This window comes from Rattus norvegicus, chromosome Y, assembly GCF_036323735.1.
Source record: "Rattus norvegicus strain BN/NHsdMcwi chromosome Y, GRCr8, whole genome shotgun sequence".
Lineage (NCBI taxonomy): Eukaryota > Metazoa > Chordata > Mammalia > Rodentia > Muridae > Rattus > Rattus norvegicus.
The window spans coordinates 55,429,184-55,454,932 of NC_086040.1; the positions used below are offsets into that span (position 1 = coordinate 55,429,184).

Below are 25,749 nucleotides of genomic sequence, written 5' to 3' on the forward strand. Positions count from 1 at the left end.
TAATTGAGGACATTTTCTCATCTGTGACATATTGTAGGTACAATGATAATTGGAGGACATTTTCTCATCTGTAACATAGACTAGGGAAAGTGATAATTGGAGGAAATTTTTTTGATCTGTGACATACTGTTCTTCTGTCTCTTGCCAGAGTATGTCCTGTGCAATGGGAACCTCTCTCACTTATTTCTTCATTTCAGGAATGCAGTTGCCTTCCCTATGATGTTTAGACATAGCACCTCCTCTGACGTGTGATGTGCAGTGAGGCATTTCCAAAGAGTATCACTGTGACTTGGGTTGACAAGCAATCACTGTGATGAGCTGTCTGAGGAGCTGTCTTCACAGATGTGAGGAGCTGTCCGAGAAGCTGTCCTCACATATGTGAGGAGCTGTCCTCACATACTCCATTACAAGATGGCACCGGCATCCGGCAGAACGCACCTAGTAAAAAGGGCAATACGCAGGTGCCTGGTAACTTCCCTACTCAAAGGGACACGTACATTTTGGTACGTCATCTGGCATAATTGGTAGCGACCAGTCAGAGAGTGACAAGTCCTAGGTGAGGATAGTTTCCTATATAAGGGACGGTTATTCCTCACTTGGCGTCTCTGCATTGTAAGCTTATGCTCTCCCTCTCAAGATGCATTAAAGCTTTTCTGCATTAGGATCCTGTGTGTGCCACGTCGTTCCTGCTGGCGAGACGTAGCGCGGGACATCTGGTGCCAAAAACCCGGGAAAGACTCGCCATCGTCAGCACCTTCGGAGGTCCCTTGGCGACAAGGAGGATTCAGAACTGCAGGTTGATACGTTCGGAGAGGCAGCCCTCTCTTGGACTTTGGTCTGGGGTTGTCACCGCCTTGGGAAGGATTTGTTGAGGCTATAGTATTTGTCCTGGGAGCCACCCTACTCTTTATGTTCTGTTTTCACCGTTTTCGCTGTTAAAAGGACAATCACAGCAGCTGAAGGCGCGTCTCAGGCTCTCGTATATAAGTGAGCTTCCTGCCTCTCCCTTTTACCTTTGATTTTGACTGTTGAGGAGCAAGGACGCGATAAGGCCAACGTAGATAAGCGGCACCGTCCGGGGAGGCGCGTGTAAGACTCCTGTACATAAGAGAGCAGTGTGTCTGTCTCTACCCTTTCACCTCACGCCTTGTCAGATGGACGTAGGTAAGCTGCCGGCATTCCTGGCCCATCATGGGATCCTCACAGTCTGTGGTCACGGCCTTGGAAACAGTGTTAAAGCAGAGGAACATCAAAATTGGAGGAGGAACACTTAAAAACTTTGTGAAGGAGGTGGAGATGGTGGCGCCTTGGTTTGCCTGTTCAGGCTCGTTTACGATTGCCTCATGGAAACTTGGAAAAGACCTTGACAGAAAATTGGAGGAAGAGGATCTGCGCCTAGGGACCAAAGCTATATGGAAGCTGGTTAAGAATTGTTTAAAGGTTGAGGCAGCAGGAGTAGAAGGACAGGCCACTCTCGAGGTAGTCCGGGAAAGTCTGTCAGAAACTGAACATAGTGAGAGGTTGGGTGCGCGCAAGAAAAAAAAGTCTTAAGAAAGAAAAAGGGCCCTCCTTGTAAGTCTGCAGACAAGGAAGCGTTGAAATTTTCCAGCACTTCCTCCTCTACACATAAACCAGGAGGGGGAGCCAGCCTATACCCTGTGAAAGATCTAGAAGCGCTGAACCTCAACAGTTCTGAAAGCTCTGAAAATAAAACCATAGACTCAGAGGAGGAGGCTGAGCTAGTGCTGTTAGTATTCTTGAAACCGCCGGTATAATTAAAACCACTAGTAAGGTGGCAGATATTTTCCGAAAAATCCAAATTATCCTATTAAATAGAAGATTCCCTGTATACATTACTCATATACGGGCCCATTCTGGACTCCCAATGAGTTCAGAGAATGATTTGGCTGACAAAGCCACAAAAATGATAGCTCTGGCCCTGGCCTCTCCTTTAGAGGCTGCTAAAGCCTTTCATGGCAATTTCCATGTCACCTCAGAAACTTTACGCCGCCGCTTCTCTATAACTAGAAAAGAGGCACGTGATATAGTCACCCAATGCCAACAGTGCTGCCAGTTCCTCCCAGTTCCTCACATCGGGGTCAACCTGAGACGAATACAGCCATTGCAAATCTGGCAAATGGATGTTACTCATAATTCTAGTTTTGGAAAATTACAGTATGTGCATGTATGTATAAACACATGTTCTGGCATTCTACATGCCACCCCACTTACAGGAGAAAAAACAACACATGTCATTCAGCACTGCCTTGAAGCATGCAGTGCTTATGGAAAGCCAAAATGTGTAAAAGCTGACAATGGCCCCGCCTACACAGCTCAAAAATTCTGTCAGTTTTGTGCTCAGATGCAGGTTACCCACCTGACGGGCCTGCCCTACAACCCTCAAGGACAGGGAATCATAGAGCGTGCTCATCGGACGCTCAAATCATATTTAATAAAACAAAGAAGGGGAATTATGATAGAACTCCCCCCAACACCCTGAGTGGCCACTGCTCTGGCCCTTTTTACCTTAAATTTTTTAAATCTTGATGAAGCTGGACAAACAGCGGCTGAGCGACATTGCTCAGAGCCCAAGAGGACAAAAGAATTAGTCAAATGGAAGGATGTATAAACAAATGAATGGAAAGGCCTGGATCCTGTTTTAATAAGATCCAGGGGAGCTGTCTGTGTTTTTCCACAGGACAATGAAAATCCCATATGGATCCCAGGACGACTTACTAGGAGCATCACAGCAAGTGATCAAGAAGGGACTGGGACTCCTGCACCTCCTCACTCTTCTTCCATGGATGCCAGCAATGGTGCATGGCGAGCTACGATGGGGAATAATGTCAACCTTACCACTCCCGATGCCGTTGATGTACCACTAACAGGGATTTAGGGTTGGCCTATTTACCTAAGGAACCACAGGTTGAAGGAATAAAAGAAAATAGGACTATTCCCCTTAAGGGCAGTCTTTGTTGTTGCATATTCAACAAAACATCTTTTGATCTCCCTTGCATTATGTTATATAATCAATCTTCTGCATGGTTAAGGGAGGCCACATGGGGCACTAGTGAGGAGGACATTGTGGCTAACGCCACAGTTCTCTATGGTGGTGGCCTTACATTGCGTTAATGGTAGCTGCACTGATCTTACATCCATGGCGATGCTACTTGGAGGAAAGGGCGAAAAGGGACGGTTGTCATTTTCCTGGACGGGGAACAACAAACCTGCTGCCTCTGTCTGGACAGCTACTCATATAAAATATCGCAGTAGTTACCCGCATGCCTTGCTTTATCCCGATCCCTGTTGATACCTCGGGGACCATGACCTTATTTAGAGGAAAAAGAGATTTTGGTACTTCTGCTTTTATTGCTGGCATTATTGCTACGACAGCAGTCGCTGCCTCGGTTAATGCCTCGGCATTGGCCTTGTCAAATTCAGTACAGACAACTCAAACTATCAATGATTTATCGGCCACCGCCTCTGTGGCTCAGGACAGACAGGCCTCGGCCAATACTCAGATATAGGGAGGCCTTATGCTTGTCAACCAACGTATAGATCTGGTCCGAGAGCAATTAGACATTCTATGGCAACTGGCCCAGCTTGGCTGTGAGCAAAAACTCCCAGGCCTTTGTGTCACCTCCATATAATATGACAAATTTACCCGAGCTGCTAATCTGTCTAAGAGTCTTTCACAGCATCTGTTACAGAATTGGACCTCGGAGTTTGAACAGACACTTCGAGAGCTGAGAGTGACCATCATTCAAGTAAATTCTACCCGACTGGACCTGTCTTTGACGGAGGGATTGTTGTCCTGGATCACCTCAGCAGTCTCTTATTTCAAGGAATGGGTGGGAGTGGGACTTTTTGGAGTGATCCTCTGCTGTGGATTACTGTTACTCCTCTGGTTGCTTTGCAGATTGAGATCTCAAACTAGAAAGGACAAAGTAGTGATTGCCCAGGCGCTTGTAGCCCTTGAACAAGGAGCGTCAGCCGATATCTGGTTGACCATGCTCAAGCAACAGGTCACCGGCTGGACAGCTCTTGCACTCCTAGAACCTCGGTTCATTGCACAGGATTAGAGTGTCCAGCTTGAGCAGCCCATGAGGGGTGACAAGCTTAGCATCGCTCAGGGAAGTTCTACCAAATACGCTCCCTGGAAGGCATGTCATATTACATGAGGGTTTCTGCCCCACTTTTCCCTCCCTCGAAAAATGGCAGTGCGACGGGTAGGGAGTGCCCTGTGTCCCAACAACAACCTAAGGGTATCTCTCTTATACAGGTTCGCCAACTTTGTACGAGGATATGACCTCTGTCTTTGCCCTCCTATATCTGGGTGTCCTGTTTGCTTAAAAAAACAAAAAACAAAAACAACAACAACAAAAAAAAAAAAAAACAGAAAAGGGGGAGATGTGATGAGCTGTCCGAGGAGCTGTCCTCACAGATGTGAGGAGCTGTCCTCACATACTCCATTACAAGATGGCATCGGCATCCGGCAGAATGCACCTAGTAAAAAGGGCAATACGCAGGCGCCTGGTAACTTCCCTACTCAAAGGGACACGTACGTTTTGGTACGTCATCTGGCATAATTGGCAGCGACCAGTCAGAGAGTGACATGTCCTAGGCGAGGATAGTTTCCTATATAAGGGACGGTTATTCCTCACTTGGGGTCTCCACATTGTAAGCTTATGCTCTCCCTCTCAAGATGCATTAAAGCTTTTCTGCAGTAGGATCCTGTGTGTGCCGCGTTGTTCCTGCTGGCGAGACGTAGCGCCGGACAAATCACGTTCTGCTACAGTAAACCATTCCTCATCTAGCATGATGCCTCGGCACTTCCAATGCAATTCCGTGTGTGGAATTTATTTTTATACTAATGGGCAGCACTGTAACTACATTTCACGACTTTCTTTATTCTGTCATTAGACTCGGGACAAGATTTTAGATTTATAATTTATGTTTCAGTCTAGGTCTTCGAAAGTCTTTAATGTCAACTATAACATCAGAAATTTCCAAATCTACCACTAAAACATGCATTGGGTTATGGAACCCAATGAGCCTTTTATTATTTTGATCATTTGTACAAAGAATTTCTCTTCCAACTAACTGATAAAGACATGAATTGCACTGTTATTGTGTTGCCTCAGTATCCCCTACTGCATTGCACCTGGACAGAGGGTTCACAATAGTCCAGTTCTTTATCAATTCACAATATTGCATTTCCAAATACAAAAGAATCCCATCCCCTCTCCTTGAGTTTCTCACTATCAAACATTCTGTTCTATTCCTCAAATCAAATTGTATTATAGGCCGCATATTTATTGAAATCATCTTGAACATTTCAGCATTTGAAAATAAACTTTATAGCAAGAAACAGAAGGGCAGGTGATGTTACCATTTGGTAATTATAAAAAACAACAAACTTAAAAATATACATAATGAAAAAGGGACATAACTATTTCTAACCATGCAACGTGGCTCTGTTATGTCCTGAAATGATCACCAATGTTTTTATATCAAATATTTATTTTTATTTATTTCTCAATATTTTAAGCCATGTTTTAATTTCTGATTATGTGGAATCAATAAAGAATGTATTATTCTTTAACTCCAAGGAAATAAAATAACTTACTTTCTGATATATAACCCTGAATATTCTACATTTTCATGAGGAATAAAATAGCGTATAGATAAAATTATTGTGTCTGTAGGTAGATTAGAAATTAAGTCTGTTATAAATATAAAGTTGGGACCAGACTTACCATACTGTGAAAGGCAAACTAAGCTTGTGTATCTCCTATGAACTCAGATGCATCATTATCCTTTCTCATGTGTAGGTCTGATTTATAGACACCATTGCTAGTTTTTTCATGTATGGACAAGAAAAAAAGTGAAATTAGTGTCTCAAATTATTATCTTATTTTAATATAAAGTATGTAGACATCCTGGAAATTTATACTGATACATTTAACTTCACACCATTTCTTTAGTGGTAAATTAATTTGCTTTTAAAAGAAATGTTGGAAAGGAGTTCAAAATGGATTTAAGGTATGAGTAACTGCTGTGCAAGTTTCATGACATCATTGGGTCCATGACTCAATGTTGGAAAGTTGGACTCTAGTTATCCGCCTGTGAAGTGTGACATATACATGTGCAGACATATATGCAAATAAACATAGAGATGCACACACATCCACACATGAAGGTACACACACTAAAAAGAACATATACATTCAAAGGTGGTTTTGTTCTGTTTGCTTTGCTTTGTTTTCATTTACTAGTAATGACTCATACCTTTAATTATATCATAAAATCGGGGAAGGGGATGACAAGTAGGAGGCCAGAGCTTCACATGTGAGAGCTTCAGAGCAGTTAGTACAAGGCTAATATGAAAAATGTGAGAACTTTTCTCAAAATCCTAAGAGCTTGAAGTACAGATCAGGGCCTCCCTGGCACAGAGTACATTATGGCTTTGATTTTCACAACTGAAATTTTCATTCAAAATTCAGGTACTTCTCTATTGAATGATTTTCAAATAACCAAATTGTGATTAATTTTTAGAATTCATTTTATGTTCAAATGTAAATCTCCTAAACTCTAAACTTTATCTCTGACTTTCTAAACCAGAAAAGGCATAGGAACATTCAATATATCTGGCCTTATATGTTGTATATTTTCATTTTAAATGGCTTTTTTATAGCATTATAGTTTTCCTGGGATTTACAGATTACCTCCATGGAATATTAGGGGATACAGACTTAAAACCTTTGGGTCAGACCTTCACTAGTTCTTTCACACAATTTAGCATTACTCTTTCTGGAGAAATAAGGAGCTGTTGCTGAGCTGTGGCTAAGACTGAGTGTGGATTACAATAGTGTCGACATCCTTCTCCAATGTGAAGCCATACATGTTCCTTAAACACATTCTTGAAAGATAGTTTCCATAATTCATGGAGTTTTCATTAGATAGCTACATACTTTCATTTTGGAGGATGTTTTTGAAGACTATTCTGGCATTTAAGTCAATTGATATCCCTCTTTCGTGGGAAATTTGTTTCTTTTCTGGATGCTTCTAGGAACTGTGTTTCTGCTGTTTGCCAGGTTCAGTTTGATCACCTGGGTTCAGATTTCTTTTTATTTATCATGCCTGACATTTGTTAGGTTGAGTATTTTATTGCTCACATTCTACAATTCCTTCATTGTTATGCCTGCATACTTTTCTCTTCTTATTTTGACTTTTCCACCTTTTAATCTTCTGTAAAGCCATGGCTCCATGGCTCTTCCACCAGGATGGAGCCTGGGTATTGCTCATCACTGTTTCTCATGTATGAGCTGTTCTATAGTGTTATCAGTTTTCAATGTCTAAGAGTATAGATTCTAGTTTTTGGTATTTATGAAATTTGCAGAACATAACTTCTAGAATAAAATGATATCCTTACCTTTTCATTTTTTAGTTTTTCTGGAATGATTAAAATAAACAATTTATACAGAATAACAAGCTTAAGAAAATTGTATATTGTGAACATATTTCTGCAAGAGGTCTCATGTATTGTTGCAGCTGAAATATCGAGATTTGCCATGTTTTCTTTGACTGCTCCCTCATCTCCCTTCTCCTTTCCCCACAGTGATAGTATTTACTCATTTACTTTTCTTCTCCCCTTACATTTGTTATTCATTATTTGTGTGCTCAAATGCTACAGTATTCTAGTTAGTTGAGAGGACAATTTTCAGAAGTGACTTATTAGCTTCTGCGATGTGGGTCACAGGGATTGATCTCAACAGTTCAAGCTCAGCTTGGCAAAAAACCACACTTAGCCAGGGAACCTTTAAGCAACCCCCAAATTTAATATTTCCAAATACTATCTGAGAACATTTCTATGACTTCAGAATTATTACCTAGATTATTTTAGTGGAAAGTTATTATTTGGGAATTAAGTTTGTACATTATACCCACAGTGCTATAATGCTACCCATTCTTCTAATTTATGCACTACTCATTACATTTGTATATGTGTTAAAAAAAAACCCTATTTAGCCAACAAGCACAACCTCTGCTGATAGTATTATAGAGCTTCCTTATGTTGATGGATATGTCTCTACATCATTTTATGCTCACTGTTTTGGCATACTGATTTCTCTTTAATTTATATTCATGATGCACATCATGGAGACCCTTTTGTTTTGGCTGTTTGGATGATAGTCATTTCCCTGGTATTATTTCATTGAGGACACAAACACTTACTGAACATTGACATATTTACATTTATACTGTATATTTTTGTCTGGTGATTGGACCTTACAATTTATGGTGAAGCGGAAAGTAATCTCTAGTGAAGTAAAAGTCAAACTGTTCAAAAAATTGACTACCTGTATTCTTTTTGTCTATCAATTATTTTCAATAGTACGATACAAAGAAGTCTCTCTCATCCTAGTATTTACTCTTACTTATGTAAAAAATTAATTAGCAAATTAATTAAAATTATTTTAGTACAGTAGTTTTTCTATGCTTATAATACCTAGATGTAATACTTTAGCCATGTCCTTCTGAACTCTCCTGCATACTATAGAGTAAATATACTTATTGTGCACAAGAACACATAAGAGGCTACAAAAATACCTCAGCTGTTAAAGGCTTCTGACCCAAACAAATTGTCAATGAAACTGAAATTAGTCACTGTATATTAGGTGTTTGTATTGAAATAGTCACATAGTACCTCTTTCTAATTCTCTACATCATATCAGGTCTAATTATAATGATAGTGAATCCATGCCATTACAAAATTCACCATTATATCAAATACCTTATTTGAATTATTTAACATGAGTTTTGGTTTAATCTTCATATTCTATACCAAAGGAAACATAGTTAGTGCTCTCCTATAATCAACGAGCCACATTGTCTGCGGTAATCTAGTATATTAGTAAAATATCAAATATTGGTTTCTTTAGTTCATTTACTTTGCAGAGATCTAACCTCAGCAGAAATGCTGAAATGAAATATAAATTAAGTAAACTCACTGAATAAAATATAAATCTTGTTAAAAGAAAAATGATAATGTAAAATGAGTTATAAAACACAGATAAATCACAAAATTCAAACTCAGATTACCCCCACCAAACACCCAGCTCACTGAAAATAAATAACATGGACCCATTATATAAGTAAGTACCTGTGAGCACATGCTTGACAACACTCTAAGTTCTTTCTCTCCCTGTACATTAAGGGAGAAGGGTTAATGGTTTCCCCTAAGTTCTCAGAATTATCTATGGTTCTGGTTAAGATGCAACGAAAAACCTAGAATGCCTGTTTATGGAAGATGAGTTTTTTTTTCTTATTTGCATCCTTAATGTATCATAATTGATGATATTCTAGATGCCTAGTGAAGACGTGTTATATAGATAAATGATGAAGAAGATTCAATTTAAAATTATATTATGTTTATTAGAAGAATTTTTCCTCTCAATTTTATAATCATTTATATAATACACATTCTGTCATTCTTCTGCACAAATTCTAGTCAGGATGTATCTTAATAATCCATGATTATTCAAGTGTATTTTGTATCTATTTGTATCCATCTCCGCATGACAACCCCCTCAATATATATTTCATATAGAGGAAATGCCTATCCTGATATTTCCATTTATTATGATGACACTATCAAGAAGATACAAGGTTAATATTTCTGGCCGTGCCCAGAGATGAAATAGTACAAAAGCTCACTGTACCCATATTCGGTGGGGGAGAAAGCTGGACTCCCAGAATCATGGACAATTCTGAGAACTTAGGGGAAACCATTACCTCTGCTCACATTCCTGTGCTGAGAGGAAGCTGTTTAGAGCCCTATGGATACAGGAACCTAGGAAGAATAAGGGGTGGGATCCTTCCAGTATCTACCTGTGTCCAGATATGAAAGTCAGTGGCCCGGAAAAGTAACACAACTGAGAACACAGGCGAGACCAACCCTTCTGCTCCAAGCAAACAGGCTGGAGGCCTCAGGACACAGAAAACAAGAGCAGTCTGGGACAGGACACTTCCTGTTTCTGCCTGCACCCATTGCTGATCTGGTCCTACATATCTCTGTACCCACATCTTGGTGGGAGAAAACAAGTCTATAGGAACAGTGACAAAGAATTTTACAGGAAGGTCAAGCCACTGTCACAGACAGCAAGACCACAAAAAACTAGAGAAAACCTGATGACAAGAGTCAACCACAGGAACCTAAGCAACAGAAACCAAAACTAATTGGCATCATCAGAGCTCCCTTATCTCAGGAAAGCAAATATTGTATATCCCATCAAATGAAAAAGCAAGATGTGGATTCAAAATCATGTTTTATGGTGATGATAGAGGACATTGAGTAGGGAACAAATAAAACTCTTCAAGAAATACAGGACAACAAGGGTAAAAAGTAGAAGCCCTTAAAGGGGAAACACAAAATTCCTTCAAGAATCACAGGAAAACACAGTCAAACAGATGAAATAATTTAAAAAATCTAGGATCAATAAGTGGAAATAGAAGCAATAAAGAAAGCACAAAGAGAGACAACCCTGGAGGTGGAAAACATAGGGATAAAATCAGAAGTAATAGACAGAAGCATCAGAAAGAGAATACAAGAGATAAAAGATAAAAATCTCAGGGGTAGTAGATACTGTAGAAAACATTTACTCAACCATCAAAGAAAATGTAAAGCCCCAAAACCTCCTAATGGAAAACAACCATGAAATCCAGGACACAATGAATAGATCAAACAAAAGGATAATGGATATAAAAGAGAGTGAAGATTCCCATATAAAATGGCCAGGAAATATCATCAAAAATTATAGGAGAAAACTTCCCTAACCTAAAGGGAGCAATGCCTATAATAATAAAAGAATCATACATTTACCCAAGTAGATTGGACCAAAAAGAAATTTCTCCCTTCACATAATAGTCTAAAAACCAAATGCACAAAACCAATAAGGAATATTAAAGGCAGTAAGTGAAAATGTCAGGTAACATATATAGGCATATTTATAAGTATTACACCAGACTTCTCACCAGAGACTATGAAAGTCAGATCCAGAGTGGATTTTATAAACACAAAGAGAAAATATATGACAGCACCGGCTACTATCCCCTGCAAAACTTTCAAACAACTCAGCTAGTGAAACCAAGATATTTTATGGCAAACTAAATTTACACAGTATATTTTCACAAATCCTGCCCTACAAAAGATAATAGATGGGAAACTCCAACACAAGGAGGGAAATTACACCGTATAAAAAGCAAGAAAGTAATCCTCTTTCAACAAACCCAAAAGAAGAGAGTCACACAAACATAATTCCACCTCTACCAAAAAATAATAACAGAAAACCACAATAACTATCCCTTAATATCTCTTAGCATCAGTGCGCAATTCTCCAATAAAAAAGACATAGACTAACAGACTTCATACATAAAGAAGAACTAGAATTTTGTTGCATAAAAGAAACACAGCTGGGGTTGGGGATTTGGCTCAGTGGCAAAGCACTTGTCTAGGAAGGGTAAGGCCCTGGGTTCGGTCCCCAACTCCGAAAAAAGACCCCCCCCAAAAAAAACACAGCTCAGTTGACAAAGACAGATAGTATCTCAGAATAAAAGTCTGGAAAAAATTTTTCAAGAAAATGGTGTGTAGAAACATCCTGGAGCATAGATTCCAGTATCTAATTCATCCAAAAGTTATCAAAAAAAAAAAAGATAAGGAAGGACACTTCATTTTCCTCAAAGAAAAAAATTTCCCCAGGGTCAATTCTCTCTCCTGAATATCTATATGCTGCATCCAAGGGCACCTATATTTATAAAGGAAACCGTACTAAAGCTCAGGCTAACGAAATAGTAGTGGGAGACTTCAACAACCCACTCTCAGCAATGGCCAGATCATGGAATGGGAAACTGGAGACACAGAGAAATTAACAGGTTTTGGATTTAAGAAATATCTATAGAATATTTCATACTTGAACAAAAGAATATACCTTATTCTCTGCAACTCATGCCACATTCTCCAAAACTGATAATACATTTGGTCATAAAAGAGGCATCAAGGGGTTGGGGATTTAGCTCAGTGGTAGAGCGCTTGCCTAGGAAGCTCAAGGCCCTGGGTTCAGTCCCCAGCTCCGATAAAAAAGAAACAAAAAAAAAAAAAAAGAGGCATCAACAGATACAAAAGAGTGAAATAACTCCATGCATTTTCTCACAATACCATGACCTAAGACTGGACTTCAATAACAACAAAAATGTCAGAATGCCCTAATAAACATGGATATTGAACAATATTTTACTCAGTGATAACTTGGTAGAGGAAGAACTAAAGAAAAACATTAGAAATGTTTTAGAGTTTAAGGAAAAGTAAGGCACAACAAACTCAAACTTATGGGACACTATGATGTTATAGCTAAGAGGAAAACTCAAAGCTCTGAAAGTATCCAAAGTGAAACTGGAGGGAGCATACATTAGTAGCTTGACAACAAATATAAAAGCTCAAAAACAAAAAGAAGCAGATACACCAAACAGGAGCAGAAGGCAGGAAATAATCAAACTAAGGTCTGAAATCAACTAAGGAGAAAAAAATAACTCTACAAAGAATCAATAAAACCAGGAGCTAGGTCCAAGGGTAAATCAACATGATAGATAAACCTGAGTTAGAATGACAAAAGGGCACAGATAAAGTATCCAAGTAAAAAAAATCAGAAATGGAAGGGAAACAAAACAACAAAATCTGCAGAAATTCAAAACATCATCATACCATATTACTGAAATTTATATTCAAGAAAAGTAGAAAATCTGGATCAAATGATCATTTTTCTATACAGGGAGCAGCTTCCAAAGTTAACTCAGGGTCAGATAAAATATCTAAATTGTACCATGATTCCTAAAAAATTAGAAACAATTATTAAAAGGCTCCCAACTTGGAAACGATCCCAGGACCAGATGATTTTATTGGAAAATTCTATCAGCACTTTCTAGAATCAAATACCACCATTGTCCAAAATATTCCACAAAATACAAACAGAGGAACACTACCCAATCCCATCGATGAAGCTACAGTTATGCTTATACCTAAAGCACACAAAGACCCAATAAAGAAAGTGAACTTCAAAAAATTTCCCTTATGAATATTGACAAAAATAGTCAATCAAATCTTTGGAAACAAAATCCATGAACACATCAAAATGATCATCCTTCACTATCAAGGAGACTTCATAACAGGAATGCAAGGATAGCTCAATAAGGAATTCCATCAACATAATCCACTAGATAATTAAACTGAAAGATAAAATAACATTTTCATCTCATTAGATGCTGCGAAAGCATTTGACAAAATAAAACACCCCTTCATAGCCAAAGTCTTACAATTATAGGAATTCAAGGCCCCTACTCAACAACAGTAAGGTAATGTACAGCAAACCAATAGCCAAAAATCAAACTAAATTAAGAGAAACTTGAAGCTCTCTCTAATATCAGGGACTAGACAAGGCTATTCATTCTCTCCCTACTTATTCAATATAGAACTCAATGTGCTAGTCTGACCAATTAGACAACAAAAGGAGGACAAAGGGATACAAATATTAAAGGAAGAGGTCAATATATCTCTATTTGCAGGTGATATGATAGTATACTTAAGTGAATCCATAATTTCCAACAGAGAACTACTGCACGTGATAAACAACTTCAGCGAAGTCCTGTATATAGAATTAACTCAAACATATCAGTAACCTTCCATGAATAAACAGACCAAGAAAGAAATACGGGAAATGACACTCTTCACAATAGTCAAAATAGCAAGAAATACCTCTGTGTAACTCAAACCAGGAAAAGGAAAGTGCCGTATGAAAAGAATTTAATTTCTCTAAAAGAAGAAAATCTCAGAATATGGAAAAACTTTGCATCTTCATGGATTGGCAGTATTGATATAGCAAAAATGGCCCTTTGCCAAAAGCAATCTCCAGATTCAATGCAATCCCCAACGTAATTTCAACAAAATTCTTCATACAGTTAGAAAGAGAAATATGCAAGTTCATTTAGAATAAGAAAAAAAAACAAGGAAGTGGAAACTATTCTCAAAATAAAAGAAATTCAACATCCCTAACTTCAAGTTGAATACCCAGCAATATTGATAAAAATATATGGTATTGGTACAGAGACAGGCAAGTAGAACACCTGTGTTGGTTCATCTACATGTCAGCATGTAAAATAATGTAAATCCATCCATTCTTATCACGCTGTACAATGCTGAAGTCCAAGTGGATTAAAGGCATCCAGAAAAAAGAGATACACACAAACCAATAGAAAAAGTGGGGGAAAGCTTGAACACCTGATAACAATAGAAAATTTCTTGAACAGAACACCAAACCAGTGGCTTATGCTTTATGATGAAGAGTTGACAGATTGGACCTTGTAAAAATGCAAAGTGTCTGTAGGGCAAGGAACACTGTCATTACGACAAAATGGCACCTAATATCTTGAAAAAAGATCTTTGCCATCCTGTATCTGAAAGAGAATTAATATTCAATATGTACAAAGAATTCAAGAAGTTATACTCCAGAAAGTCAAATGACCCTATTATAAATGGGGTACAGATCTAAACAAATAATTTTCAGCAGAAGAATTTTGAATGACTGAGAAATACATAAAGAAATGTTCAATGTCATTGTTCATCAGTATAATGCAAATCGAAAGGTACACCAGGCAGAATGGCTAAGATCAAAAATTCAGTTAACAGCAGATGCTGGTCACAATGTGGAGAAAGAGGAAGACTCCTCCATTATTTGTGGGATTGAAATGAGGTATAATATTCCAGAAATTACTCTGGGCTTTCCTCAGAAAATTGGACAATTATATGCTGAGGACTTAGATATCTCACTCCTGGGCATATTCCCAAAAGACGCCCCAACATTTAACTAGGACACATGTTGTACTATATTTATAGCAGCTGTATTCATGATGGCCCGAAGCTAGGAAGAACCCAGATGATTAGACTACATGAATGTATACAGAAAATGTGGTTCATCTACATAATTGAGTGCAACTCAGTAATCAAATACAATGACATCATGAAATTCATAAGCAAATGAATGAAACTATAAAATACCATCCTGAATGAGGCAACCAAATCAAACACACACACACAAAAACAAAAATAGAACACAAAGACACACACACACACACATGCACACACACACACACACACACACACACACAGTACCCCCAAACCTTGAATTACACAATATACAATTCACATACCGCTTTAAGTTCAAGAAGAAAGATGAATCAAGTGAGGATTGTCTGTCTTAAAAGGGGAAACAAAAATATTCAAAGGACATGATATGAAGATTAAGGTTAGAGCAGAGATTGGAGGAATAGCCATTCTGAGCCTATACCACCTGGGGATCCAGTTGGCATACATACAGCCCCCAAACCTAAACAATATTGCTGATGCCAACAATTGCATGCTTACAGGAGCCTGATATAGCTGTTTCCTGAGAGGCTCTTCCAGATCATGACAAATACCGAGGCTGGTTCTTCCAGCCAACCATTGAACTGAGAACAGGGATCCCTTTGGAGAAGATAGAGAAAGTATTAAAGGAGATGAAGTGCCTTGCAACCCAGTAAGGACAACATTGGTCACAAACCAGAGCTCCACAGGACTAAAGCACTTCCTTAAGACTGCACATGGACAGACTGGTGGCTCCAGCTGCATATGTAGCAAAGCAGGACCATGTTCTTTACCAATGGGAGAAGCCCTTGGTCATGACAAGGCTGGACCTTCCAGTAAATAGAATGTCATGCTGGGGAGGCAGCAAGGGGATGTTTTTGCGGAGGGGGAAACACCTTTGAAGAAGACAGGGCAGCAGAAGAGGATAGGGATAGGGGGCTTAAGGATGGAGGCCACACACATACAGCCTTTACATTTTTCTATGCCTTTAACAGCTCAATGGCAAGGCCTCTTCCTAACCTCTCAGTGGCTAAACTATCCCCCACTGATATTCCCACGTTATTATTTGCTAAAATCTATATCCCATCTTTCTTGCCCTGGACACCATTGGGCATCTCTTCTCGGTCTGCTTATTCTCATGCCCTTCTATGTCAGCTGCTTCTTTGTCCTGAAAGTCTGTTCTGGAGAATCTCCATGCCCTCTTCCTCTCTGGACCTTTGTCCAAGCATCCTGAAACTCCTTCTCTGTATGCCCTGCCTAGATACTGCCTATCAATATCTCTATTTTCCAATCAGAACCAACTGAGGCAGGGTCCCTGATTCATAAGATCAGGACACTATGAGAAGCATGAGAACAAAGTCAGCTACAAAAATTATTTGTATGTGATTTTCTGGGAACAATATTCTCCAAAACAGAAAGAGATACCTGTTAAAGTACTAGAATCATAGAAAATATCAAGGAGACATGTAATAATAATAATAATAATAATAATAATAATAATAATATAATAAATATTAACAAAAATATAATATTATAATAAAAGTGATAATAATAATTATAATAAATAATAATTAAAATAAAGTAATAATCATCATCATCATCATAATCATCATCATCATCAAAGCCTAAGTGAACAGAGAAATAAAAATAGAAAAACTTTAAAGGAAAAAGACTAAGTCACACGTAAAGCTGATCACATGAGACTAACACCTGAATTGTCATTGGATATTCTAAAATATAAATGGTCTGTGATCACCTTTCATCACGTTTTCAAAGAATACAGATACTAGCCTAGAATTTATTAGTGAGCAAATGTATCATTCACATCAACACTAGAGGAGAAAGTTTACATAGCCTAATCAACAGGAAGCCATGTCTCTTCAGTAATCTCAGTCTAAAAATGGGAAACATCATTCTGAAAATAAGGGATATTCTCAAGAGGACAGAAATAGTAAATAACCCTGTAGTAATTCATCGGAAGAGGGAAAAAGTATGTGGCAAAAACAAAATAAAACAGACCCATAAATACTCCTCATTAGTAACGCTAAGCATAGGGTTTGGGGATTTAGCTCAGTGGTAGAGCGCTTGTCTAGCAAGTGCAAGGCCCTGGGTTCAGTCCCCAGCTCCAAAAAAAAAAAAAAAAAAAAAAAAAAAAAAAAAAAAAGAAATAACGCTAAGCATTAACTGTCCCACACCAATAATATACAGGCTATCAGTTTGTATAAGAAAACAGATTTATTTCTCCTGGATCCAAAAAGTACATTTGTTTTAGATAAAATTGTATACTCGTGTTTAGAATGCAATTGCCCATATTTCTTTTTTTTTTCTTTTTCTTTTTTTTCTTTCTTTTTTTGTAAGTATATTTATTGTTCATTAGTTTTTTTATAAAAATCTAGAAGATTTTCTGTTTAATTGTAGGTATAGAATTTTCATTTAAATGTATTCCTTTTTTTTCTTTTTTTTGTGGGGGTGTTCCCCTTCCCATCCTCCCCCCATTACCACCCTCCCCCCACAAGCACGTTCACAGGGGGTTCAGTATTAGCAGGTCCAAGGGCTTCCCCTTCCACTGGTCCACTTACTAGGCTATTCATTGCTACCTATGAGGTTGGAGCTCAGGGTCAGTCCATGCTTAGTCTTTGGGTAGTGGCTTAGTCTCTGGAAGCTCTGGTTGGTTTGCATTGTTGTTCATTTGGAGTCTCGAGCCCCTTACAGCTCTTCCAGTCCTTTCTCTGATTCCTTCAACGGGCGTCTTGTTCTCAGATCAGTGGTTTGGTGCTGGCGTTCACCTATGTATTTCCTGTATTCTGGCTGTGTCTCTCAGGAGAGATCTACATCCCGTTCCTGTCAACCTGCATTTCTTTTCTTCATCCATCTTGTCTAATTGGGTTGCTGTATATTATGGGCCACATGTGGGGCAGGCTGTGAATGGGTGTTCCTTCTGCCACTTTTTTAATCTTTGCCTCCCAATTCCCTGCTAAGGTTATTCTATTTCCCCTTTTATAGAACGAGTGAAATATTCACATTTTGATAATCGGACGTAAGTTTCATGTGTTTTATGCATCTAGGGCAATTCAATCATTTGGGCTAATAGCCACTTATCAATGAGAGCGTACCATGTGTGTTTTTCTGTGGTTGTGTTACCTTACTCAGGATGATATTTTCCAGTTTCCTCCATTTGCCTATCACATAAAGTCATTGTTTTTGATAGCTGAGTAGTATTCCTTTGTGTAGATTTACCACATATCATGAGGCAATATTTATTTGCTAGAAAGTATACTTTTGGGAGAACATTATTTTGTAAATTTAATTCATCCGTTTCATTAGTTTTATCTGAATGAATACTATTTGCTAATACGTTTCAATTTTAGGTAACTGTGTGTGTGTGTGTGTGTGTGTGTGTGTGTGTGTTTCTGTTTGATAATTCAAGTCTAATATGATGAGGAAATTGCTTCAATGATAATGATAATTTATGAACACTGAGAATTTTTGTATATACTTTATATATAAACTTTATATATATATTCTTATTTAAGTATATGTATATATATATGTATATATATGTATATATAATGCATATATACTTATATATATATGAAAATATGTTCTGTATATTTTTTCAAAGCACTGTTTAGATATGTATACTAGATTAAGCCTTCTAATTGCATTTTTAGCTTTTTCCAACACTAGTTTTATCTTATTAGGTGTTTAGAAAGAAATACATTGAAGCATGAATCATCTAAACTTCAAATGTAGGTACACTCAATGTTATATTTTCCTTTTAAACATGATTGTTCATCTTTGGTCCATTATATATATATATATATATATATATATATATATATATATATTTAATTTGTTCTATTTACATTAGAAATATGTACTACATTGTATATATTTATTCATTGATAACTTCCTACTGTGAACAAATTTTAAGAATAAATGACTTATGTACATTATTGTAAAGTCTAAGATCATTCAGTTTTTTTCCCTAAATCAAATACCATAATGCATAAATATAAGAAGCATTGCCTGACTGTGGCTATTAACAAAAAATATTTGATATACAAATACTAAAAACTTATTTGATATTATCCATTAAAATTTCTTCAAGGAGTTGTCCAAATTTTAATAAAGGGAAGTCACCAATTATGTCAATATTTTTTCATTCCATTTTCCTTTAAATTGTAAAATACATTTTTATTTAAAGAAGTCATAACAAAAAGGGAAATATTATATAGACAGCAAAAGAAACCAAAGGATATTAGTACCAACCTCTAATATTTGTGTCAATATCAGAATTGGGAAATGATAATTACTGATTATTAATTTAATGAGACAAGATATCATTTTTATTTAATAATTTTTCCTGAATATTTTATGTATTTACATTTCAAATGTTATTTCCTTTCCTTTTTCTCCCATAACATCCCTGCCCGTCTTCTGTGAGGTTGTTCCAATTCCCAACAATCAACTTCAACCTCAATGCTCTGGCATTACACTACATCGGGGATACAAGCCTTCACAGGATTAAGGCTTTTCCTTCCAATGATGTTAGACAGAGCAACCCTATGCCACATATGTGGCTGGAGTCATGGGTCCCTCGATCTGTACTCACTAGTGGGTGGTTTAATCCCTCGAATTTCTGGTGGGTCTGCTTGGTTGATATTGTTGTTTTTCCTTGGGATTTGCAAACCACTTCAGCTCATTAAGTATACTCTCTAACAACATCATTGAACCCCCCTTGTTCAATCCAATGTTTAGCTACAATCATCCTTACCAGTGTCAGTAGGGTTCTTTCAGAGTCTCTCAGGAAACATCCATATCTGACTCCTGTCAACAAGGACTTGGTGGCATCAGCAATAGTGACTGGTTTGTGTGACTGCATATGGGACAGATCCCCTCGTGGGCAGTCTCTGGTTGACCCTTTCTTCAGTCCCTGCTTAACTCTTTATCCTTGAATTTCCTCCCATGAATATTTTTTATCCCTTCTAATTAGGAATGTAACATCTGCATTTTGGTCTTCTTCCTGCTTGGGATTAACATGACCTGTGAATTCTTTCTTATGTATTCCACACTTTTGGGCTGATACACACTTCCAATAAATGTATACCATTTGTGTTCTTTTGTGACTGGATTACCTCACACAGAGTGATAATTTCTAGTCTATCCTAAGAATTTTATGCAAACATTGTTTTTGATAGGTTAGAAGAACACACATGTGTAAATATTTCATTTATCCATTACTATGTTGAGGGACATCTGGTTTCTTTTCAGCTTCTGACTGGTCAGCAACTTTCAGGAAGACATCCCACAACTGGCACTGTGATTTTTGCTTATTTTTGGTTTTCTGTTGCTCTGATAAATACACTCACCAAAGGCAGCTTGGGAAGGGAAATCTTTATTTCATCTTATCTGTTTCAGCCCATCATCAAGGAAACCAAGACAGGATTGTGAAACAGAAACTACAGAGACTGCTCACTGGCTTGCTTCTAAGCTCACATTCAACTACCTTTACAGAGTCCAGACCCACCCGCATAGGGCGGTGCTGCCCACAGTAGACCAGGCCCTCCAATATCAGTTAACAGTCAAGGAAATGCCACATCTGTAAGGAATTTTTTTGATGGTTGATGTGGAAGGGTCGAGCCCATTATACGTAGCGTCATCCCCTATGAAGGTGGCCCTCGGTGTTATGAGAAGGAGAGAAAGCTGAGTAGGTCATGGATAGCAATCCAGTACTCAGCATTTCTAAGTTGTCTCTGCTTCCTTTCCTGCCCCTAGAGTCCTGCCTGAGTTCCTGCCCCAACTTCTCTCAGTAACAGACTGGTACCTAGAAGCCTAGAGTGAGACAATATCTTTCCTCCTCAAGTTGATGGCTATGATGAGATTATTCTTCTTGTTGCCTACTTGTTCTTCACTTTTTTGAAAGTTGTCTCTGTCTATTGTTCTTAGAAAGATGATATTACATGTTTTCTCATGGGCTCTCTGTCTCTCTCTGTGACTCTCTCTGTCTCTGTCTCTGTCTCTCTCTGTATTTGTGTGTTTGAGTGTGTATATGTGATTGTTTGTGTGTGTTTGTGTGTGCATGTGTGTGTGTGTTTGTGTGTGTATGTATGTGTGTGATTGCGTGTTTGTGTACGTATGAGTGTTTCTGTGTAAGTGCATGTATGCGTGTGTGTATGTGTGTGTGTGTGTGTGTGTGTGTGTGTGTGTGTGTGCTTTCCAGGCTTAAAAAAATCCCCAAGGTTGTAAATCTCAGCAGGAGCCTAGAGAAGGAAGATGAAGGGGAGAAAAGGGGGAAAAATCATGTCATTTGAGTTAACCCCACATTGAGGTCAGCCACATAGTGGACCAACAGGCACATAATGGCAGAGGAGTCATAAGAGCAGAGAGAGAGTAAAACTCAAAGTGTGAAGGAAAATGTGGTTAAAACTAAGATAGAAAGGAGAAAAAGAAGACGGTGCACTTAGAGAAGTGGACAGATTTTAAAAATCTGCCATATGTTGTTAAGCTCTAAGTACATTTAAAAAAATTATAATGTTAAAGTGGAAGGGAATTATTGGGAAGAGGGAACGGATGGTCAGAGTGTAGTGGGGACAGGAGAGGGTTCTGAAAAGAATCCTTTGGAAGATCTGAAGAAATATGTGACACAAACAATTAAAGTGCCCTGTAATTTACAGGTAAATTACATACTTACCTGCACCTAGTATTCTGTCTACCCATATTTCAAAAATAAAATAACCTCATCTATTTCATCCTGTTTTGCTGCATTTATCTAATAAATTCCTTGTAACGAGAAGTGCTGGTAAATTTTAAAAACATTTAAAATATGACTGGTGGATATCGGGTTTGTCATCAGTTTATACCGACTTTGGAAGAGGGTCCAGGAGCTAATATTTTCTCGCTCTTTGCAAAGAATCCATAATTCATGATTGCCATTGACTTCAATACAAGATATTTAATCCTGGCAAATTCCAGCTTTGTTTGAATAAAAATGGCTCTCCTCTAATTGTGGGTTTTGATAAAGCTAATTTTGGTGTACTCTACAGTGGGCTGCCTCGGAGAGAGAGAGGCTAGCAATATTTCTGATACAGAGAATGGCTTAAAGATAACCAAAGGAAAGATAGGAGCTGGGAAAATAACCACCAAGGATGTTGGTGACTCAGAAACCAAAGAATTTTTCAGAAAAAAAAAATGCATGAAAAGAGCTACTTGGGCAGATTGTGACTCGAGTCATCAGAATATTTGGGTGGGGACATTATTTTGGGTCTCCACGAGGGTACATGAGAAGCTAAAACCTAGATGCTGGAAGTTTCTAAGCCTAACTAGGGAAGGAACTGGCCTGAGAGGTCTTCCATGACGTAAGCAGAGCCTGGATGATGTCACAGAGCGGAGATTGCGCATCTCTTCCACTTGCGGGCGGTAGACTCCCTTGACGGTGGGTTCACTATCTTCGCAGCCCTGCGTGAAAGCCAGTTCAGCTCCTGAACCCCACAATTGTTTTACAGGCTTTTGGTACCTGACCGGTTTCAGAAGACAGAATCTGGACGACTACGACATTTTCTTTCGGTAAATAAGTTTATGAAGATAACTGGGACCCTTGTAGCCCAGAAAGCAAAAAGTTTTCCCTCCTACAGCGAGTAACCGTATATTCTAATGCCTTCCACGTGTGAGAGCTGGGTGGATGGTCTAGACTAGTCAGTCTCCGGAGTTTATTTTCCTTTGCTAACAATATCTAATTTATAATTCTACTAAAATGCCAAAGCTCCTCTCTGTGCCTGTGCATTTTAGGAGATAATATTCTATTTTGTTTTTTTTTTTTTTTTTTTTTAGTTTTGGTTTTTTGTTTTTGTTTTTTTGTTTTTTTGTTTTTTTTTTTTGTTTTGTTTTGTTTTGTTTTTCGGAGCTGAGGACCGAACCCAGTGCCTTGTGCTTGCTATGCAAATGCTCTACCACTGAGCTAAATCCCAAGCCCAGGAGATATTATTTCCAAATGGCTGTTGCCTAGACAAAATACTCTTGGTCTGTTCGAAGATGCAACTGTTTCGTGGAATAAACCTGGGGCTGGGTCAGGATGCCCAATACAAGAAGCCAGTGGACTGGTGTAATTTGTCTCTGGGCAGATACTTGTGGATGTTCCCACATAGCTCATAGTTAGAGGTAGAAGAGAGGTGTGGCCACCCTTCTGGCTCCTTTGCTATCCTTTCTATGTTCTGCTTACTTAAAGTGTGGAACAGGGATACTTAATCCCACACTGACCTAGCCATTGAAGGAGAGGTTCCTCAGCAGAGGCTAAGTGCCTCGGGCTGAAGAAATGTGTCTGAATATGTTATTCTGAGCTGTAGAGAACCATTTGTTCATTTCCCTTTAAACTTTAGATTTTGATTTTTAAGACAGGGTTTTTCTGTGGGTAGCTTTAGCTATCCTGGAACTAACTCTGTAGACCAGGCTGGCCTTGATCTCACAGAGGTCTGCCTCCCTGTGCCTCTTGAGTGCTAGAATTAAAGGTGTGCTCCACCATTGCCCAGCCCTCCTTTGAACTTCTGATTATGACAGAATTAGATTCAGATGCTCAAACCTGTATACCATTGCCTTCCTCACCTGCTCCAAAGTTCTCTTAGAAAAGAGCCTTGGTCTAGTGCCCTCCCCCACCCCACACCCATTGTTCTTGCAGGCACTCATATGACAGAGGCAGCAGCATTGTGTCTGGTTTAAGCAGGCAAGCTCTTCAAACCCAAGCCATGGGCAAGTATGAATCCTGAACACAGAGCGATAGCCACAAGACAGTGGACCAGGAGTGCTGTGGCCTACCACACTAGGTCTACAGCCATGAAGGAGAGGATGTCTCTGAGGAGGATGAGCACACCGAACTTCCAGAATCGGAGGAGGAGGAAGCCTTCTCTCAGGACCTGGGGAACATTGTGGGATACAGAATTTCTCATGGATGGAAGGAAGGTGATGAGCCCGTCACACAGTGGAAGGCTATCATTCTTGATCAACTGCCAACAAATCCCTCTCTTTATCTGGTCAAGTATGATGGAATTGACTGTGTATGCAGACTGGAAATTCACACTGATGAGATGATTTTAAAGCTTAAAGTCTTGCCTCACAAAGTAGTGTTTCCCCAAAGAAAGACGCCCATCTTGCAAGTGCCATGGTTGGCCAAGATGTGAAGCAAAAATTTGAGGGCAAACATGGCTCTAAGGACAACTGGAGCGGGGTGGTCCTAGCCCAGGTGCTGTTCATGAAGGACTGGTTTTACATCACCTACGAGAAAGATCCAGTCCTATACATCTACCAGCTCCTGGATGATTACACAGAAGGTAACCTCCGTATCATTCCAGAGACTCCTCCAGCAGAGGTGAAGTCAGACGTTGACAGCGACATCTTAACAGGTCAATGTCTGCAGTACACCAGAAGTGACGGGTCCAAAAATATCGGCAAGGTCATTTACCAAGTTCTAGCCAACCTTCCTTGTACTTCATCAAGTTTGATGGCGACATCCGCATCTACATCTATAATCTGATGGAAAAGATCCAATAAGGTGAAATTCACAAAATGTGGGGGACATAGATGGATAATTTATAGGATTGGGGGGAAATGTTTGTTTTTCTGTGTTTCAGATACCCAAGGGCCTTTGACAACCCCAGTATCTTTTCCAGTGGAATTTGTTTTTTGTCTAAAAATTAAAATGTGCGATGTGACATGTTGTGTGTGAACACTTTGGTGGAGGAGATGGGCTTTGGTGGATGGAACATCGAGAGGAAGCAGGAAAGGTCGAGGCTGTAACAGTGAGTCTAATGTCACGTAGGCTAAAAATAACAGGACTGAGCTGGTCTGGTCTTTAGGGAGAGAAAAGAACTGGAGATGAGGCTTAGAGGAGCAGGGATGGCACGAGAAAAAAAGAGATGGATGTTTAGGAAGCAGTGGAGAGGGGCCAGACATAGATAGACTCTCTGAGGTGAAGTTTGAGGGAGAAACAGACAGTTGGGGTAAGAGTGGCAGGTAACAGGGAGGTGGTCTTGGAACTCAAGGGGAAACCCAATAAACTGATCCAAGCAGACTCAGAATCAGAGAAGATCGGGGATTGTTTGACTAACGAAACCTAATGAAACCTGTTTCTCATCTGTAGATGTATTATTTTTAATTATGTGGGTGGGGAGAGGGCATGAATAGAGGAGACAACAGAGACAAGAATAGTCAGGTCACCTGGACCTGCAATTAAAGGTGGTTGGGAGCCATTGGACATGAGCTCAAAGAAACAAATCCATGTCCTCTTTCAAAGCAGACGAGCTCTTAATCCATTCGTCATCTCTCCAAGCCACAAAGTCATCTTTTTAAATACATCCAACCTTCACATGCAGAGAAGAGACCAGGATGAGGGTAAGAAAGATTAAATTGATGGTGATGTGGAAGAAAGACTAACGAACACATGAGGGAGTAGAGGACACTGAGGGACAAAGGAATTCCAAGATGGAGTTCTCAAAATGTGAAGCTGGACCCAGGAAGAACAGAAAGGGTCTAGAATGAGTTGAACTTCGGCTGCATCCATATTTGTCTCTTTGGTTCCTTAAAAAAACAGCCAAGCCATCACTACAGAAGGTGGATGTGAGATGGAGGCTTCCCCGGAGGACATTTTGACGAGAATAACTCAAGAGTAGTGAATGCCAAACTAAGTTTATGTCTATTGATTCCTGAAAGTATCATAAATCCCATTATTTTGTATGATCAGTAAAAAGTAATTTAAAAGAGAAGATGAGGATGCCACTAGCTTCTTCCAGGTGTTACCTGGATCCTGTGTT

The 25,749-nt window shown here is 38.9% G+C and overlaps 1 pseudogene; it reads left to right on the plus strand.

Annotated features, from left to right (window-relative positions):
- Nucleotides 1-4,214: 4,214 nt before the first annotated feature.
- On the plus strand, nt 4,215-24,638 carry LOC134484518 (Y-linked testis-specific protein 1-like; annotated as a pseudogene).
- The last annotated feature ends 1,111 nt before the right edge of the window (nt 24,639-25,749 follow it).